At 46.8% G+C, this 19,564-nt stretch overlaps 1 long non-coding RNA gene across 2 annotated transcripts in view; it reads left to right on the top strand.

The window, feature by feature from the left end:
* The window catches only part of LOC106737644 (uncharacterized), a 64,545-nt gene that overhangs the window by 44,623 nt on the left and 358 nt on the right, over nt 1-19,564 (top strand). For both annotated transcript variants that reach the window (XR_001373349.3, XR_009460697.1), the window contains exons 2-3: nt 14,545-14,658; nt 15,175-15,312. This is a non-coding gene — a long non-coding RNA (uncharacterized LOC106737644). The remainder of the gene's footprint in view (nt 1-14,544; nt 14,659-15,174; nt 15,313-19,564) is intronic.

The raw sequence follows: 19,564 nt of genomic DNA, 5'->3' as shown, positions 1-19,564 counted from the left end.
TCCGCAGGTGAAGGGAGACAGCATGTTATGGACTGGGTGCAGGGGAACAGACAGTCAGGGACTCATAGGCTATGTGTGCCTATAGCTGGGCTAGTGACCCAGCAATAGGACAGTATGGCACAGCCCTGATAGGGCAGCAAGGGCACTGCTTAAGGCAGCCAGATTTGCAGTTGTAAGTTGCCCTGGAAGCTAGGAGTCAGATAGCTAGCAGTGAGACAGACTGGAGCCCTAATTGGAAAACACTGCAGGTGGCTAGGGAGTCACCTGACCGGACAGGGCAGGGCTTAGGAGGCATATAAGCCCAGGGCCTAAATGAGGGCAGGCAGTCTGGTCCTGCAGGCAGTGGGTATAAGAGCTCTGCAGCATCCTGACTGAGTAGCAAGTCTTCAGGCAGACAGCACACCCCCTGGTACATGTGCTTCCTGGGCAGGGCAGGCAAACAGTGGGCAATGCAGGTGATGGTGAGCCCCACGAGAGCTCTCAGCCATAGGGAACATGGGGGCAAGCAGAGGTCCAGGATGGCCCAGGCCAACCCAAAATTTCCTTTATAGTGCAGCACTAGCCCCAGAGAAGGGGAGGCACTGGCATAGGCACCAGCCCATGCTGCTTTCCTCCACTGGAGTCCAGGATGTCTTACCTGAGACTAGCTCAACCCCAGTTCCCACAGCAAGAACCTAACCACCCTGTGGACACTGAATGCCAGGCACTTGCAATAGCTCGTGGGGGTTCATAGTGCCTGCAGGATTTGGCCCAACACAGGCCTGCCCTGTGAATTAGGCTCACAACTGGAGGGTGAGCCCTGAAGGCGGGCCTCAGGACTCAATTGCCTGAAGAGAAGGCAGACTTATGCTGCAAGGCCAAAGCCAGGCCTGTAAGTAGAGACAGACACAACTATTTATGTTATATTGGTTTATTAATTTCCATGCAACCCAGACTTTGCTTGCTATAGACCCTTACCAGAGTCACAGGGCTCAGCCAGCTCACATTGGTCCCAGGTTGCTCAGTTTTCTTCATCTGTTGGACCTTTTCTCCTAGGTAGAGAAAGGCCACGTACCTATCCCAATCATCAGTGGAACATCTGAGTGGAAAGGGGTGGGTTATAGTGGAGGCAGAGCCCCACAAAAGACTCCCAGACATTGGGACCTGCACCCATCTTAACAAACCCCATACAGTCAGGTATCATCTCCTGATATCCTTTACATTAGCATTAAGCCATGGCAGGAGAGATATAGAAATAAGGGGGAAAGTGTTGATAGTGCAGCACCTAGGCACCATCCAGGTATGGCCCTTTGGCCTGGGTCCCACTACACCTGGGAACTATAAGCAAGGAGCTGATAGTTTGCAGGGAATTAATCCAGTATGAGGTGGTTTTGTTATACAGCCAGTAGGCTTTGTGTTTTAGTTACAGCCAGTGTGCTTGTATCTTTGTTTAAGCTTAACCAGCAGACCAAATGTGCCTAAAGGGGGAGAAGAGGAGGCCACAGAAGGTGCCAGAGAGCATATGAAGGCTTGAGCCTGCCAGGGGCAGGGCATAAGTCACAGTGGTGCCTGAGGGGCGTGAAGGTATTTTGAGCCCTATTAGGGCTGGAGTCAATGACACATGTAGGCAGAAACCAGGAGGGTTTAAGCCCATGAGGGAGGAAGCCTGAAGTTAGAAAGGCTAAGGGCCAATGTCTGAGAGGGGCAGGAACCAGGGCCAGAGGCCCAAAGCCCAAAGAGGTGAGATGGGCTGGAGCCCATAAGCCAAGGCCTAGTACAATGGGCTTAGGTCAGTGGTTCTTAACCCATAGCCTGTGGGCTGCATGCAGCCCAATCAGCACACTGCTGCAGCTCATGTGTCATCCTATTAAAAAAGTAAAGATTGCTACCCACTGTTTGTTAGAGTTAGGGAGAAAAACATGGCAAATGGTGGGTTTCCCCTTGCAGGCTGGCAGAGTTCTAGCCTTCAAGGGGCTGCTTGGGGCTGGGGGGAGTGGAAAGAGGTTGATTGGAGGCATGTGGCAGTCAGGCAGCATGAAGAGCAGCTCTCACATCTCCTTCCAGGTAAGTCTATCTGGAGGTGGGGAGCAGATTGAGGACCCCATGGTGAGGGAAGGAGAGAGGGAATGGGGTAGAATAGGGAAGGACATGGCAGAGCTGGGGTTGGGAATGCTGCCCAGCTATGGCAGTGTATGGGGCCTGGGGCTGGGGCAGGAATGTGCAGCCATGGGGTCCAGCTGGGCAGTGGGATGGAGCCACAGCCAGCTCATCCAGGGAGCATGTGGGTGGGGAAGGGAAAGGGGTCAGCTCTCCGATGCTGAATGCACTAGGGAGGGAGACATGGGAGGTGGGGAACATGCCCCTGTGTTATTCTGGGTTTCTGGAAGAAGCAGGAAGACTCTGTGTTCCCATTAAGCCTTTATTGTAATAACTAACCCCTGACCCAAAATAGCTGACTGACCACTTCCTGTGGATGACATCACTCTTTAGTAAAGGAGTTAACCCTTACTACTGCATTCCCCTTTCTCAGGGGATAACTTAATACATACTTAGTTACAAAATGAACCTAAACAAATAAAAACATTGGTAAGTCTATTTGTTTAGACACGACTAATTCACAGGTCTAATTTCTTTGGTGGAGCTGAGGCATGTCCAGACCTAGTGTGGTAAGCAGGTGGGATTTGGCAGAGATGTTCTCAGTTCCTATGGAGAAGACCACTAGGTATCTCCGCCCAGTATGAATGAGGGATATCTGCCCTAGCCTGGACGGTGCCTTGGACCTCTGCCTCTGGGATCCAAACTTCTCGCTGGAGGGAAAGAGCAGGTACACGTCTTGAAGCATGCCGGGTGTCACAGTTCCATCTCTGGTGGTCCTTTGTCTGTTTGTCTCTCTCATGAAATGCCTATGGATTGACAAGTTTTGGCACGAAGTCATTGCTCATACTTGGGAAGGTTATACGGAGTTGATGACTGATAAGCAACTCAGCTGGACTCCACCCATGCTCCAATGGTGTTGAACAGTAGATCAAGAGTGCCTTATAGAGATCTTCATTCTTCTGGAGCAAATCCTTCACAGTCCACACCGCATGTTCTACTTCTCTGTTACTACGGGGAAAATGTGGACTGCTGATGACATGCTGAAAGTCATACTGGGCTACAAACTGCTTAAACATGGCTCCAGAAAATTGTGGTCCATTATCAGTTCTTAAAACTGAAAGTATGCCACGGCATGCAAATATAATCTTCAACGCTATTATAACTCTCTGTTGTGGTGCTCTGTAATTGCACTATCTCCAAGTAACGGGAATAATAATAGCAATGAGGTAAACAGAACTGTTCCAGGTGAATAAATCAGCCCCCAACATCTGTCGTGGATGATCTGGTAAATCACGCGAGAGGCATGGCTCCATATGGACAGGTCAGTGTTGGGCATAAACCTTACAACTGGCCACCCAGTTGTGTATATCATCACAGATGGAGGGTCACCATTCTGTCTGGCAAGCCCTGGTGAGCATCTTGAACCTTTTCTAGGATTTCCTGGCATAGTGCGGAAGGTATCAGTACTCTGTTGTGGAACATAACTAAGTCTCTGACAACATGGAGATTGAGTCTCTCTTGCTGGTACTTTGTTAGTTCACAGTCTTTGAATCTTACTTGAGGCCAGCCTTCCAAGCAGTATTTCTTTATATATTGGCAAAAGGAATCAGCTTCTTGAGCTTCCTGAATTCTTGTTTGTAGTGAAACAGATATGGGTATCCCATCTGCAAGTTCTGAATCGATCGCATGTCCATGTATCTGCTAGTGCTTCTTTTTCTATTTGTGCATATTGATTTTCAGGTGGAGAAAGCACTTTTGACACAAAAGCAATAGGGGCCCAGTGGCTCGCTTCCTGACAGTGTTGTAACACTCCTCTTATCCCATGTGATGAAGCATCTGCTGCAATATGAGTTTCTTGTTTTAGATCATTGTCCCAGGGATAGCGAGAAGAGGGATGAGGAAGCCCCGCCTGCGGGGCACAGCGTGGGAAGAAACATGAAAATAAAGAAAGAAATACAAAACGACCACTTACCTGCAGGAGGAGCGACACTGGAGGATCAAAGAAAAGAGCCCGCATGGTTTACAAGCTGTGACTTTATGCAATTAAAGCCGGTGGGTGATGTCATGAAGATGCACCAGCTGGCAGAGATAAAAGCGGCCACCAGCAGTAAGGTGGGGCAAGCCACTGAGGAGGTGGAGGCTCTCCATGCTGGCAACGGACGAAGCCGGCATGAACTAGGAACACCCAGATGATGGGCAGCTGCTGAAGCAACAAGGTTCCCTTGCACCGGGGGTGCTGAGACCGAGTCCCAGGAAGGGAGGCACACAGGGGGTGACTTCCCCCAGTACCATCAAGGAGGTTTGGTGGTGAAGATGCCAAATGGCGGCTTAACTGGAATGGTGACCCAGAGCAAGAGGCTGAGGCCAACCCTGGGGAAGCAGAAGTGTTCCCACTCAGCTGCTCCCAGGTACCAGGTCAGGGAGCTGGTCTAGGGGTGGAAAGGAAAGAGGGACCCTGTGGGACCAGAATCAGGGGAGCACTGCCAAGTATGGAAAAACGGGCTGGAAAAGCCAACCAGTAGGACACTGGATGGGAAGACCCTTTTGGGTTCTTTTTATTTTCTTCTTTTCATTTGTTTTCTTTACCCCTGCTCAACAGGGGCACCCATACCGACCCGAGGAATAGAGCCGACCAGCTCAAGGGGGTCTCAGGCTTAGAGCCCGAACCAGCTAATTATCCTTCCCCCAAGGAGAAAAGTGGGGTACAATAGGGCATGAGGAACATCCACACTGGAGAGGCGGCCGTGTCAAGATCTGGAGTCCCGCCAGAGGTTGGTGTAAGGCTGGGGTGTAGGGAAGGTGGAGCCCCACGAACATCCCGCAAGCAGAGTGGTCATCCCCGAGGGGACCTTCGAGGTTAAACCCCACACTGACATAACATTCAAAGACATGGCAGGTAAGTTCAAGGGAGGCCAGAGGGACAACCAAAGGCCACCTCAGGGAATCCACGAAGCTAAAGAGTGTACGCCCCTTTTAGTTTAGGCCAAGGCAGTACGCGAGCGGGCGTTTGAAGCCAGGCAGGTGTAATCATATTCGGCTGATCTTGTTGATGGCCGACTGCTGTAGCAGTCCCCAGAGCCATATGTTCTTGTCACTTAAGAGGTCTCTTAAAGGCTTTGTTATTGCTGCCAAGTTTGGCACAAAACGGCCCAAGTATGTGGCCATGTCTAAAAAGCTGCATTATACAGGGACATCTTTGGGTTCTGGGAACCCCTTGATGGCTGCAACTTTTGTTGGATCTGGCTGGATCCCACGCGGTGTAATCCAATGCCCCACAAACGTGAGTTGTGAAGTAACAAAGGTGCACTTTTCATTAAGTGTAACTCCAGCTTCTTGGAGTTTGCTGAGCATTGCATCCACTCTTGCATCGTGTTGTTCCTTGGTGGTCCCAAAAATAAAAATATCATTGGCATGGCAAAGAACTCCTTCTAGGCCATCCGATATCTGTGACTTTCAAAACTGAAAAATTCAGGAGCTGATGAGATTCCAGAAGGTAGCCATTTAAACTGATAACGTTCAAAACAGAATGCAATTCAACACAACAGAATGCAATTCAACAAGGAGAAATGCAAAGTGCTGCACCTAGGGAGGAAAAATGTCCCATATACCTACTGCCTAGGAAAGGACCCGCTTGGAGGCACAGAAGCAGAAAGGGATCTTGGAGTCCTAGTGGACTCCGAGATGAACATGAGTCGGCAGTGTGACAAAGTCATCAGAAAAGCTAATGGCGCTTTATCGTGCATCAGCAGATGCATGATGAACAGAACCAAGGAGGTGATACTTCCCCTTTATCGGGCACTGGTCAGACCACAGTTGGAGTACTGTGTGCAATTTTGGGCACTGCACTTCAAGAGGGACGTGGATAACCTGGAGAGGGTCCAGAGAAGGGCCACTCGTATGGTTAAGGGCTTTCAGGCCAAGCCCTATGAGGAGAGACTAGGTCACCTGGACCTCTTCAGCCTCCGCAAGAGAAGGTTGAGAGGCGACCTTGTGGCTACCTATAAGTTCATCATGGGGGCACAGAAGGGAATTGGTGAAGCTTTACTCACCAAGGCGCCCCTGGGGGTTACAAGAAATAATGGCCATAAGCTAGCAGAGAGCAGATTTAGACTGGACATTAGGAAGAACTTCTTCACAGTTAGAGTGGCCAAGGTCTGGAATGGGCTCCCAAGGGAGGTGGTGTTCTCCCCTACCCTGGGGGTCTTCAAGAGGAGGTTAGATAGGCATCTAGCTGGGGTCATCTAAACCCAGCACTCTTTCCTGCCTATGCAGGGGGTTGGACTCGATGATCTATTGAGGTCCCTTCCGACCCTAACATCTATGAATCTATGAAATGGGTTAATAAAAGTTGTTAACTTGGAAGATTCAGCGGCTAGAGGAATCTGCCAGAACCCTGCCCAAGCATCCAATTTTGTGAAAACTTTGGCTTCTGCAAGCGTGTGTTCCACGGAAGAAAATATGTCTTTCTCTATACATGTACTTGTTCAGCTGTGTGAGGCCAGCACCTATCCTAATCTTACCATTGGGTTTTGGCACAACCACCATCCCAGAACACCAAGGAGTAAGTTCTTCAATCTTTGTAATTACTCCCATTTCCTCCATGCGTGTTAGCTCTTCTTTAACTGTTGCCAGTGATACCCGTCTTGGAGTAGTTAATGCATATGGACATTTTTCCCAGACCAGAAAAATTGATGGGTATTTGGTTCTGTAGTACTGCTCCAAGGATTTTTGGTCTGCTATTTCATCTAGTTGATGGACAAGTTGCAGTGCCTGTATAGCCGGTAATCCAAGTAAAGGCACAGCAAGATTACCAATCACTTACCAATCACTTACCATAAACTTCCTATTCTATACATCTCTGCTTCAGTGTCATCTTTACATTAAAGGATCCCAGTTCTTTGACGGTAGTGTCTCCTGGTCCCCATAACTGTTTAGTAGGGGTAAGGAGAATCCCATCCCTGTGTGGGCTGTACTAAGAATTGGGGATAGCTGAGACTGCTGTTCCTGTATCTATTTTAAATGGTATTGGCTGTCCATTGAGCTCAATTTCTGTCATCCAGACTTCTGGATCTGATGAAGACTCTGTAACATCATCTAAAAGTACTGTGCAATCCTCTGCATCCTGTTCTGTGACTTCATAGATTCTGGCGGTAGAGCGACAAACAAAAGCATAGTGACCTTTCTTTTTGTATCGCCGACATATCTCTTCCATAGCAGGACAGTGAGCATGACTATGTCCTGGAGTTTGTCCACACCTGTGGCATTGGCCTTCTTTTCCACTTTTTTGCCTCTGTTGGTGCGGGGGAGGCCACTCCTTGTATCCGTTGTGCCTGTCAGTTCTATTTGCATTTAGTTTCTTTACAGCGTGCATTGCAGCCATATTGACTAATGCCTGACAGGACTGAGAATCATTCCAGATTTCTTGTTGTTGCTGTTTAACTGGTTCTGATTGGCAAACCTGTGTGGTAGCCTTCTGGAGCGTTAAATCAGGGTCCGAATGTAATCTTTGTGAGTGCTCTGTATCACAAAGCCCCACAACTAAGCAGTGCCTAATTAGCTCTTCCTTAAGCTCTCCATATTGGCAGGATTCGGCCATTGTATACAAAGATGTGATGAATCTGTCCACTGGTTCTGAAGGCTCCTGTTTATGGATGTTGAATCTAGCTCATTCATAAATCACATTTCTTTTGCCCAGAAAATGACCAGTTAATGCTTCTATCACTGCGGCACATTGCTTTTTCTCAGCATCTGTAAGAGGTAGTGACAGCAGAATTTCATCCGCCTGATCTCCTATAGATAAGAGTACTCACTTGATAAGCTTCCAGCTGTTTGTCCAGGCCTGACAGTTCCCTGAAGTGATTAAAATGCCTGATCCATTGAGGCCATGTTCCAGGGGATTGGAAATCAAACTGTTCTGGTGGTGCAACTTTGAGTGCCTGCATGGTCTCTGTAGCCAGCCTCAGTGCTGTGCTGAGCTCTGCTGCAGGTAGAGGTGCCCAGCCCCGCTCTGTGCTGAATTCAGCTGCTGCTAGAGTCGAATCCATCAGTTGGGAACCACCTGTTCAATTTCCCGTTGGTGGCAGGATTCGCCACTGCTGATACCATGTGTTATTCTGGGTTTTTGGAAGAAGCAGAAAGACTATTATGTTCTTATTAAGCCTTTATTGTAAAAACTAACCCCTGACCCAATATTATTGACTAACTACTTCCCGTGGATGATATCACTCTTTAGTAAGGGAGTTAACCCTTACTACTACACCCCCCAGATTTGTGCCTGGGGTAGGGGCAGATGTGGGCTGCCCACTGTGGGCTCAGGGCTCCCCACCCTGCTGCCCTCCCCCTGGGGGCCTATGTGGCAGAGCGGGGCAGGGAGGTTCAGTGCCTCTGCTAGGGGCCCCACACCAGCTGTACCACCATAGGAAGGTGCCCTCTATCCACCTGGCAGCAGTGGGGAGCACAACTCTGTGCTGCTGCTGCAAGGCAGGCAGAGGGCACCTCATCATGATGGCATGGCTGGCATGGGGCTCCCAGTGGTGGCACTGAGCTTCCTCGCCTGCTGGCACCAGGTTTGCCACAAGGTCAACAAATCAAACAGCAGAATTAAAGTCCTGGACTTAAAAAATGCTGACTTTGACAAGCTCAGAGCATTAGTAGGGGAGGCAATGCTGGACCAGTATGCTCATGGAACCTAAGATTCTGAATGACAGCCAGCATGGTTTTGTCATGGGTTGGTCTTGTCTTATGAATCTCATCTCCTTCTATGACCAGGTCTCTTGCCACCTGGATATGGGAGACGTGGTAGACGTTATATACCTAGACTTCCAAAAGGCTTTTGATCTAGTATCCCATGATATCCTTGTGGGAAAACTGGAAGATTGTGGGCTCAGGTGCAGTGGGTGGGAAACTGGCTACAGTGTAGGACCCAGAGAGTTCTCATGAGTGGATCTGTGTCATCCTGGCGCGAAGTGGTCAGTGGTGTCCCTCAGGGGTCCGTGCTTCAATTGGTGCTTTTCAACATCTTTATCAATGATTTGATAAAGATGGGGGAGTGAAAAACTCACTGGCCAAGTTCACAGATGACACCAAGTTATGTTGCAGTGTGGTCATGTCAGAGGATAGGTTGCAGATACAGGTGGACCTGGACAGGCTCGAGAGTTGGGTAGACCAGAACCAGATGAAGTTTAACACTTCCAAGTGTAAAGTGCTCCATCTAGGGGCAAACAACCCTCAACATACATACAGGGTCAGTGGTGGCAGCTTGACTTGCACCATGGCCAAAAGGGACCTTGGGGTAATGAATGATTGACCATCCTATGAATATGAGCTGTCAGTGTAAGGCGGTGGTCAGCAGGGCAAACAACATACTGGCATGCATCAACCGATGCATTTCATGTAAAACTAAAGAAGTGATACTCCCACTGTACTCAGCACTAGTGCGGTTGTAGTTGGAGTACTGCATCCGGTTCTGGGCGCCGCACTTCAATAAGGACATGGAAAAACTTGAGAGGGTCCACAAAAGAGCCACACATGTGAGCCAAGGCAAGCCATACAAGGAAAGGCTGCAGGACCTGGGCCTCTTTAGTCTAAAGAATAGAAGGTTGAGAGGGGACTTGATAGCGGCTTACTTTATATCAGAGGAGTGCATTAGGAGCACTCGGTGAACAACTGTTCACTAAGGCACCCCCGGGGAAGACCAGGACCAATGGATACAAACTCCTAGAAGGCCGCTTCAGGCTTCATACCAGGAAAAACTCCTTCTCTGTCAGGGTATTCAGACTGTGGAATAAACTCCCTCCAGAGATGGTATAGTCACTTACCCTGGAGGTTTTCTAGAGGAGACTGGACAGTCACTTCGCTGGGGTCACCTAACCCCAGCTGTCTTCCTGGTTAGAGCAGGAGGGCTGGACCCGATGATCTGCAAGGTCCCTTCCAGCCCCTAACAATCTATGAATCTTGGTTCTGCCTGCTGGGCCATGAAGGCCCCAGGGGAAGGGCAACAGGACAGGGAGCCTCAAGCCCACAGTGGGCAGCCTGCATCCATTTCTCCATGGACTCCACTCCAGCTGTGCCACCTACAAGGGTGTTGGGGGTAACCAGGTTCCATGCCCTGCTCCAGCTGCAGCAACCACCACCTCTGGCAGGCAGCAGCCAGGGCTCAGGTGCTGCTGGGAAGGGCAGGGGGCTGCATATCTTGGGCCTGACCCCATGGCCCTGGCAGCTGGAGGACCCCTCACCTGTCTGGTGTAGCCCACATAACACATTGAGAGCTGCAAGTGTGGCCTACTATGGCAAACAGGTTGAGAACCATTGGCTTAGGCTACCAGGCACAGCTAGAGAGAAGGGAGAAAAAGCCAGAAAGACCAAGGCCCCGACAAGGGCGTGAAGGCCTGAGGAGGCCTGGCATGGTACTGGGGGCAAGATGCCCCATTGGAATGAGAACTGATAACCTCTATGAGGCATGGGCATGGCTGTAGGAGTAGAGGAGACCATGAACAGCTCTTAAGGCAGGGGTGGGCAATTATTTTAGCCGGAGGGCCACTTAATGAGTTTTGGTGAGCTGTCCCTTGACAGGTCCCCTGCCCCCTGGTCACTATCTTGGGACTGGAAGTCCTGCCCCTAATCTCTGATTTTTGCCAACAGAAGTCCCTCCCCTTGTCCCTAGAAGTACTCCTTTTGGGAGGGGGAGAGGGGAAGACAAATCATATGCTAAAAATCAAACATCTACTATAGCATATTTTAATTTGATTTCAAAAAATATTTTTGTCTTGATTTACATGCGTTTGCATAGTGTATATAGAGCTGATTGCATAATAACTCCAACTAAAGTCTTACTCTTGTATATTGTGTGTGGGTTGTGATGAGGGGATGTGTTTGTGTGAGTGTGGGGTTTGTGAAGAGTTGTGGTTGTGTGTGGGGAGAGGGTGTGGGAGAGTGTGGGGAGGAGGCTGGTATGGTTGTGGGTGTGTGCGGTGGTGTGAGGAAGGGTGAGGGTATGGGGGAATGTGCCCCCCCACATGCCCTCCTCCTGGCATATAGGCCCTGCTGGCAGCATCAGCAGCTAGTGGCAGGCCCTCAGGGCACTCATGGTTTGTACAGGCAGGTTCCCCAGTGGCACATGGCTGCAGCCATTTCTGGGAGCTGTATGTGGCAGTAAGGAGCAGGACCAGGCTGGCCCGGCTTCAACGTACGGAGGTTCCTGCATCTTACGTGCAGCTCCTGAAACCTGGCCAGAGCTGGGTGCCACAAAGGAGGAGCCCCATGCTATGGAGGTAGTGGCCTGGCCCCACTCCCTGCCACCACGTGCAGCTCCTGGGACTCTGCTGGGAAGTGGGGAGTGGGCCTGAGCCAGCCTGGCTCCATCATATGGTGCTCCCTGCTACTTCTGGCAGAGTCCCAGGAGCTGCACATGGTGGCTGGGGGCAGCTGATGGCTTTATTGCATGGGGCTTCCCCCCAGTGACAGACAAGTCCTGGGATCTGCACATAAGCCACAGGGAGCCCCACACAGTGGAACCAGGCCAACTCAGGCTGCACACTCCTGTAGCCTTGCTGGGTGTGGACCCTGGACTCTATGCTTCTGCCCAGCTGCAACTTCTCCCCACCCCCCAGTGTTTCCCTACCTGGTGCCCAGAGCGCTGCAGCAGGAACATAAAGAGGAGCCAAGGGAGCCGAGCAGTTCCCCCAGCAGTGGCCTCACCTGGAAGCTGTGTGCTGGCTGGACCTGGGGCTCTCCCCTGCACAAGGGTGGGAGCACAGTGCACTTCCCCGGTGGGAGTGGGCAGAGCTCAGGTCTCATGTGAGTGCAGCAGGGGCAGCTGCAGGCCACTCAGCATACAATTGATTCATGGGCACCTGCCTGTGGGCCAGACGAAATGGCCTGATGGGCCAGATCTGGCCTGCAGGCCGTAGTTTGCCCACTCCTGCATTATTAGGCAACAGGTGCTGTGGGGCATGGATGACAGTATTAAGGACCAGGAGAGTCTGAGATGGACCTGCTGGCCAAATGATGGGCAGCAGGTTGCTCTGGGATCTGAGGGCAGCTTCCCTTTTCACAATCAACTAATCAAGGCACAACAGGCAAGAGAAAAAGGAGGGTACCTGGGGAGCCAGAGTGGGACAGGAGTCATGTGGCCACCAAGGGGCACCATGGCTGTTCCAGGGCTGTTATACTAACAGTGCTAGCAGGAAGCCTTACAAGAATCTCACAGTACCCCAGAATGCTGCAGCATCTTGGTTGAGAATCACTACACTAGTCCCTCAAATTCCTAGACTCATGCAGATGTAAGGGGTTTGCAGCAATGACTGGTGATTGACATGAAATTTGGAATCCTTGTCTCTCAATGACCTCTTGAGGTTCCTTCCAGCCTTATTTCTCTATGAAATAACTATCCAGTATTTCATGACATGGGGTCCAGAGAACATGAGAATAGCAGGAGCAATCCTATTTATTGGCATACTAGAAGAAGTGATGTTGTAATGGTCCAACCCAGTCCTGCTCCATGCAGAACATCTTTTTTTATTTTTAAAAAGCAAAATAGCACTAGAGCATTGGGCATTTATACACATGCTCTAGGAGTTCACGGAGGGAGGGCAGGGGCCCTTTTATTAGAGTGGCTCCAAGAGGTGCTCTAATTAAAGTGCCCAGTGCATCTTGTGTATCAGTGTCCCCACACTTAAAAATGGTGGCAGGGATGCTTTATCTAAAGTTCATCGTATAAGCCTTAGATAAAGTGCCCCCACTGCCATTCCTAAGCATGGGGACACTGATACATAAGATGCTGGAGTCTGCTGGAGCACAGTAATGACCACGGTCCAGCAGACTCGATTAATTACAGTGCATTGGAGCAGCTTCGCTGCTTGTGTATAGATGTCCATTGTGTCACCTGCATTCTCCCTCCATAGCTACTTAACCGTAGATTAAACCTCCTCTGTGTATTCATGCAACAGATCATTTTAAACCCCGGGTTGTGTTTGTGGGCCATAAGGATGGACATCTTAATCTAGAGATGCGTACTTTAACAGGAAGGTCCTTGACAACTGGTTTCTTCAACTGTGGAAGAAAGGAGGAAAGAGACAAAGCAAGAAGCGAAAGTGTTCGTTCTAGTTAGCGCAAAAACATTTTTACTTATCTTTTGTAGCTGTGTAAGGGTTGCTTTATCTTCAAGGATTTAGCTGGGAATTAATATTTTAGATCATTTGACCATGACTAATGTGCATACTTGTTCTGAATTCTTAGGATTTTCTTACTTAGAAAAACTAACCACTTTAAAAATCAGAACCTATGATTATTAATTAGTTCTGGGTATTTTTGACAAGTACTCATGTCCAGGTTCCCATGCTTTTGAGCTCATGCTTGTCAGGCAAGCCTGGAAGCATCTACACTGCAAAGCCACAAGAGCCATACAAATTACACATGCACATTCATATCCACACTGGCACTGCAGTTACCTGGGGATGGTTCTATCATTTCAAGAGATATATCTCATTATTCTTACCACCTTGCTGCCTGTGGCTGCTCGAAGGATCAATTCACAGCATTTTGTGGGAGAACTTATTTGTCCTTCCCAGATAGATTTTTGTTCTTACTCCACTAACACAATTAGCCAAGGTACTTCCTGGTCTGCACATTTTTTATTCTAGCTAGTCACAGGTCATATCTGATAAGCTGTTTCTGCTTCTGTCTGCACTGTTACTGCCTAGAGCAGGATGCAGAGGGCATGTGAGATGGCGGAGGATATTTCAATACCAGTTTCTAACCATCAGAAAGCACTGACAACTCTCAGAGGCAAGTTTATTCAAGGCAGAGTTGACTCTTGTTGCATGCTGCAGTCACTATAGATTTCCTAATTGTCTTGCTTCTGGTGCAGTAGACCAGTACAAGATGATAGGCTCTCATTATCATGCAGCTCTGAGATGATAAGCAGTATCCTCATACCTTCATGATGCTGTGCAAGGAGCCTGTCCCAACCCTTCAGTACCAGGAAATACAAAAGGGTTGGTGTTATCACCTAGAATCTGGCTACTCCAGATCATTCTGGGTCCACGGTGTTGGCAAGTTAACTATCAGTGTTGTGGTAGTGAAGGTTGGAGCTGACTTGTGAGATGATTTAGACAGTGGTTTACCCACATGGTGATGGGCAAAACAAATTTGCTTGAAATAACAGCTGGCTTTGAAAGCTGACTTCTCCATCTGCACTGCATTTTGTGAATATACTATTGCTAACCACAAAAGGTATTGCGCTCCTTTGCTCTGAAGACCTTGGTCAACCACAAAGGGAATTTCATCAGCATAAATGTGGGATTTATCTGTGGAGTGAATGACACAAGGGTTGTAAAGAATTCTAGTATTTATCTGTTGGGGCAAGCAGGAGACTTATTCCATCCAACTAATGTTGTCTACAGGTTTAGGGGAACATGCCTGTTCTTTATTGTTTTGGTAGTCTACCAAATTCTTGATTTTACTTTCCAGTAACTACATTGGCTTTCGGAGGAGAGAGCATGAAGAATTTGTGGGCAATGGTGATGGTTTTGGAGCTAGTAGCAACAATTTGGTGACCAGCAGAGTGAACAGATGCTCAAACAGGTATTATGGCAATGCTGTGAGAAATTGTACAACCACTCTTTCCTATCTCGTGGCTTTATCACTTTCCCTCTCCAGGTCCCACTGCTCTTTCCCTCCCCATTAGTCCTGACTTGTGCCTAATCCAACAGGTCATCTTTTTTCATGCCAGTTCAGGGTTCTCTCCCCGAGAATCCTGGTTGTCTGCAGCAATCCAGCAGAAGTTTAAGGCCATACCAAGAAAATGAAAGAGTATTTTTCTTTTTCCAAGGTAAAGTGAGAAAAGAATCTCCTCTTTTATATTCTGTGTCATTACCTGGGCATAGTTGAATACTTTTCTCAACCTAATAGGTGATACATTTTATTGCTACTCACTGGTCTGTTCAGAAGCTCTTGCTAGTCACATAGCCAGCCCAAAGACACACAGTATTTCAGACTTTATTTATGTAAAGAAAGATATGGGAGAATACAAGCTGGAAGGATTGAGTAGGGGTGAATAATCTGGCCCTGTTATTGATTTTGAATTTATTATTATTTCAGCTTGAAGAAACCACTGAGAATATAAATCTGCTTGGAGACCCCAGAATGAAAGAGGAGCAACTTCCTGGTACTACTGTAGGATCTCAAGGTCCCAGTGCAGACAGCATCTCTTTGTACCAGGCACATTTCATATACACGGTAAAAGACACACCCTGCTCTAAAAGCTTGTCATATTAAAAGAAAAGGCAGACACGTCACACATATATGTTACTGAGACACAGAGAGAGATTAAGTGACTTGCCCAAATTCACACAGAAAATCTGTGGGAGTATGGGAAATGAAACTGATTTTTCCAAATTCCTGTCTAGTGCCATAAGCATAGGCTTATTTTTTCCTCCAGCAATTCTGATCTCATGGTGATGCGATGAAATTTATAGCACTAGAATTTGCACTGATATGAAAATAGAATTAAGCTTTTTCTGCACAAAATAAACATAAATGCCCCCAAAATATTAATGATTGCTGCCAATTTGACTATTTTCACTTTCACTGTTAAAGTGCTTATGCTGCTGTCATCTCACTGAATTTAACTAGCATGGACTCAGGTTAAAAAGGGTTTTTTTCTTCTTTTTTTTTAAGACCTTGAAAAACTTGAGAGCGACAGAGCTGATATTTAAGAAATTCTCAGTAAATCTTTATTAGATAACTTTTAATTCTAAGTTATGATTTCTATGTGGTTATCATAAAAACCAATGAATAACTGATCATAAAAGCAACACACCACCTTATCAAAGCACAATTAATCCAGCAGTTCAAACAGCAAATGGATGACTGGATTCTGGCAGAGTGCCAGGATGCACTTCAAATCAAACATCCCAATCCCAAGACAAAATCTGTTTTTATATACTTTTTCTTTCCATTAGTTAAGCTACTTGGCTGAGTATACCTATTAATAAGCAACAATGATATGTCAAATATATAAAATGTGTCTCATTACCCTCCCAACCACTAAAAAGAGAATACAATTTACACCTGGACCTAAGAGATGTTGTGTCTAAAGCTCTTCAGCTGTGGCTTTTTTAGTTTCCGAGGGCACAATCTTTATCAGTTCCAGACTCTCAGAGCTGAAAGCTTCAAACCATCAGCAGAGCCCTGCTTTCAGTTCTCATGATACTGCTTCATAATATTTGCCTGTTCAATTCCAGGCCTATTTGGACTCTAACCTAACCAAACTTCTTAGCTTCACTAAAATCTATATTCTATAAAGCAATTTATTTTTTCTGCTCCTAAGACTTTCCTAGGCAACATGCTACAATATAACTATGTCACTATGCTTACAGAGTCTAACCTCCTTTCCTAAATACTAAATGCTAGCTAGGGCTGTGCAGTGCTTCGCCAGCTGTTTCATTTCAATGCTGTTTCGACTCGTTTCAAGCTTGAAACAGCGAGGTCAAAACGAAAGGCTTCAAAAGAGCCTTGACATGAAATTAGGACAGTCGAAACATTTTGAAAGTTTTGAAATGTTTCAAATTTTTAAGCTGCGCTTGCTTGCAGCTAAAGAGAAACTAAGGAGAGGAAGGGGGAAAGACTGCTCTCATATTGACTGCGTAGCTGGCCAGTGGTTGTGATCCTTCTCTGAAGTCTCTTCCAATCCCAGTGCTTGCGGGGGGGGGGGGGGGGGGGGGGGGGGGGGGGGCAGAAAAAACAGCATAAAATGCATTGTCTGAACTGAGCTTTCTCAATGCTTTCACACTTACAAGTGACACAAGTTTTGCTCTGAACAGTTTGAGGTGCAGTTTCCCAGAAACCCCTGCACCTATCTTCTTGAAAGCTAGCAGGCTTCATGGCCTCATTAGGGGCTACTATGCCTGCAGTTTTCACCGTGCTGCGCCTTAACACACGCACAAGTGACATGAGTTTTGCTTGTTAGCAACTTGAGGTGCAGTTTCCCAGAACCCCTTGCACCTATCTCCTTGAAACTTGGCAAGCTTCATGGTCTCAAGAGGGGCTGCCATCCCCACAAGTTTCATCTAAATGAGGCAAGAAATTATGAAATTATAGGCAGTTTCATGCTTCTCCATTATAGCCTATGGGAGAAACGTCAAAACAGCGTCGAAACGGCGAAATGGTTTTGACAAAACAAAATGGAACAGCGCTTCAAAACGAAAAAAACTCAGAACAAAACACTGTCCCGGTGAAACAGAAGCTAAAACAAAATGTTGCTGTTTTGCACAGCCCTACTAAATGCTTACAAGTGGGGTTTATTCTTCTTTAACTCAAATACTCCTTTAGCTCAAATACCTGTATAATTATTTTAACTGGCTTTGTCTCAGTAATCTATTTTAACATTTTATGATCACTTTCTGACAACTGTATTGGATTTACGTCCAAGAGGAAGAGAAAGGTGAGGTGAGTTTCTACAGATCGGAAGCTATTTGATGTAAACATTGTTTATAATAATATTCATATGTGACTGTATAAGGCCAGCAGTAGGGCCCACTGCAAGTCCAGACTTTGAGTAATAAATTGTACAAAATTTATAAAGTTTTACATAATAATCTTAAGCAGGCTTCTCAAGTAATAATTGTTAAAGGTGCAGCAAAAACCTTGTAGTAGGGAACATAAGAAATAAGCTTGGTGTCCTGCTAGTCCTCTCAAGAGGAGGGCTGACCCCTGGATAGCCAGCTGTAAGCATTTACTATTTAGGAAAAGAGGTTGAATATCCAGGGGTCAAAAACAAGTACAAAAAAAAGCAGGGCAGCGCACACCACTCAAAACTGGAGCCTGGCCAGCCAAAGTCATGCTCTGGGTGCTGTCTAGGCTCCAAGCAGCAGGATTGCTGCTGCAGCCCCAGGAGGCCCCCAGGAATCCAGGTAAGGCTGCTGGGACCAGCTGCCTCCAGCCTTCCTTACCCTACTTGGGGTAAGTTGCCATGCACCAGAGGGTGCGTGGCATAGGCATTCCCTGGGGACAACTAGCAGTGGCACAGGGTGTGCCACTGCTTCTTGTCCCCAGGGAAACAAACATCCATGCTCAGGTGGACGTGGCCTAAGGTGCCACTCTACTCTGCCTTCTTCAGTGTTCAAAGCCAAGTTGTACAGACCTGCATTTTTTTAGCAAGCTATAGCATACAAAGTACTAATATAAGAAACAGAGAAATACAAATATGGAGTCAGAAAGCTAGGACTGAAACAAAACTGAAACATGATACAAAGGAATAGACTGTCAGCATGTAGACAACTTGGTGGGAAAACTAACCAAAAGCTTAGAGAGAGAGAGAGAGAGAGTGTATGTGACTGTGTGAGTGAGTGATTTGGGGTTTTTTTGTTTCTGGGGGGGGTTGTTTTTGTTTTTTTACAGTAAAGTGGTTTAAAATTATTTCAAAGGATCCTTAAATGATGAAGATTCTGTTGAATAAAATGTATATATTGCACAATTTTTCTTCAGCTCTGGTCAAGAACTTATTTGGCTAATTTAAACATAAATCTTTAATCATGGTATTTTGAAACCAGATCATCTTAATTTTCTGCTGTCAACAGCCATTTTCTTTCCTGAATGGGTAACCAGTAAACATGGGTGTGCAAAGCTCAGTACGGTGTTCTGTATATTCCTTTCCTGACCAGTATAACAGGTCTATGCGTTTCTTGTCTTATTTCCTAGTAGCCAAGTCTTACAGCATGGGGAAAGGGGTATATTTTTGAGCTATGGCACATCTTCCTTGTTTCCCTATGCTGTCTAATTTATATTGAACTTACTATACTGTCCCCATTACATATGGGAGTTAGCACCTAAATACCCTTCAAGATCTGGGCCAAAGCTCCTAATATCTGGATGTCCCTGGTGATACAGTTGAAATAATTTCAGTGTTATTAGAGATGATGTTTTCAGTGTTGTTTTGTTTATACTTAAGCAATTTATAAATCAGGATTTTAAGGTTTTGTCCCTCCCAAAAACAAATGCACATACCGTAATAAAAGCCAAATACTTCCTACTCAACTCCAACACCACTGTAATAATCTTGGACAAAAATATCTGTTTCAGCTACTTTCACACCTTCAGGAATCCCCCCACTGATCTGACATTCCTTAATCTGATCTTGTTTTCCAGGTCACCAATTTGGTTTTTCAGCCCTTTATTATCAACTAGAATAGCAGGGAAGTCATCTGTCATTACCTTCATGTCCTCATTTTCTTTATCTATCCTTTGCTATTTTACAGTATAAAGCTTCTAAAACTCAGGACTGTGTACTGACTTATGTCCAGCTTCTTCTTTATACAGTATCTGCTCTTCAAAGTATTTACTGAATAATGTGTTGTAAGGGCTGTGGATGACCCACAGAGATGAAACACCTTGTCTAAGTGCTTCTCCTATCCACACATCCTAAAATATCAAATATCCTCAACTTATGGCGATTCGCACTTGTGGCGCTCCGCCATTTACACCCATGTTA

Source organism: Alligator mississippiensis, chromosome 3, assembly GCF_030867095.1.
Source record: "Alligator mississippiensis isolate rAllMis1 chromosome 3, rAllMis1, whole genome shotgun sequence".
In the NCBI taxonomy this organism is placed as follows: domain Eukaryota; kingdom Metazoa; phylum Chordata; order Crocodylia; family Alligatoridae; genus Alligator; species Alligator mississippiensis.
This window is presented reverse-complemented; position numbering and strand designations above follow the sequence as displayed.